This window comes from Sminthopsis crassicaudata, chromosome 1 (genome assembly GCF_048593235.1).
Source record: "Sminthopsis crassicaudata isolate SCR6 chromosome 1, ASM4859323v1, whole genome shotgun sequence".
In the NCBI taxonomy this organism is placed as follows: domain Eukaryota; kingdom Metazoa; phylum Chordata; class Mammalia; order Dasyuromorphia; family Dasyuridae; genus Sminthopsis; species Sminthopsis crassicaudata.
This window is the reverse complement of record NC_133617.1, coordinates 203,044,825-203,046,211: the sequence shown is the minus strand read 5'-3', so window position 1 is coordinate 203,046,211 and position 1,387 is coordinate 203,044,825. Positions and strand designations below refer to the sequence as shown.

Here is a 1,387-nt window from a genome sequence, read left to right as displayed (position 1 = left end):
TCAATGATGGACAGAGGTAGCTACACCCAGAGAAGAAACACTGGGAAGTGAATGTAAATTGTTAGCACTAATATCTGTCTGCCCAGGTTGCATGTACCTTCGGAATCTAATGTTTATTGTGCAACAAGAAAATGATATTCACACACATGTATTGTATCTAGACTATATTGTAACACAACACATGTAAAATGTATGGGATTGCCTGTCATCGGGGGGAGGGAATAGAGGGAGGGGGGGATAATTTGGAAAAATGAATACAAGGGATAATATTACAAAATATATATATATATATATATAATTAAAAAAATATATCATTATATGTACTTACTACTGCAAAGTGTTCTTGTGAGAGAAAAAAACTATAAACTTTACATCACTCAATAAATAAAAAATGTTATTATTGATCCATATGGACTATATCTGGAGCAAGTTCATTAATCCATTTTAGAATATAACAGAGTCATAATTAACATGAGACTCGAATGATTAGATAAAAATGTACTACACTTGATCTTAGCCAAAAGGCCGAGAAGCGATGATTAGATAAAAATGTGAAGGAAATACAATATTTCTACTAATGGCCTTTGCCTGCTAATTTCTCTTCCATTAAAAATTGTGAGAAAATTAAAAAAAAAAAAAAAAACAAAACTAACATTCTGTAAAGTGCTGAAACTTTGAATAGATGCACTGGAATCAGACAACTGAGCACGTAAGCTTAATTACCTATTGGACAATACTCTATTATGTTTGGAAAATAGTCTTTCCCACTATTCTGTGCTGGCTCTATCTTTTGGTGTATACAGATAATTGTAGGAGAATTTAGGGGGTGGAGTAAGAGAAGCCAGAGTCACTTTGGCAGTGAACAAGGAGAAGGGAGGTTGTGGAGAGCTTGTGGAGATTGTGTACATCCCCTTGACTTCTCCCCCTAAAGACCAAGAATAAAGACCAAAGACTTTTGCTTATCCTGACTGGCTGATTCTAAGGCATCTAGGATGCTAACCCGGACTTCACAATATTCAATAAAAATATTCCTCTATCACATCTAAAACATTAGTTTTTTTGTTTTTTTTTAAATAAAAAAAAGTACACAAACATAAATATTTCAGTTACAGGAATTTCTTTTTTTACCCATTGAAGTAAAAATCTTCTCAATATAATATTTAAGGTCATTTACAAAATGACTTTAAATCTATACTCCATATTTTTCTCACTACTATACCATAAAGCAAAAGTAAATTATGCACTGTCTTCCAAGTATACTTCATACTTTGTTGCCTTTAAAACTTAACTTATACTAGTCTTGTTAACAAGAATGTCTACCATCTGTATCTCTCAAAACATTACTCATGACCTTGGATACAACTCTAATATTAATTCCTTCATTAAT

The 1,387-nt window shown here is 32.2% G+C and overlaps 1 pseudogene; it reads right to left on the bottom strand.

Moving 5' to 3' along the window:
- Positions 1 to 363: 363 nt before the first annotated feature.
- Positions 364 to 537, bottom strand: LOC141552414 (U2 spliceosomal RNA; annotated as a pseudogene).
- Positions 538 to 1,387: the final 850 nt, after the last annotated feature.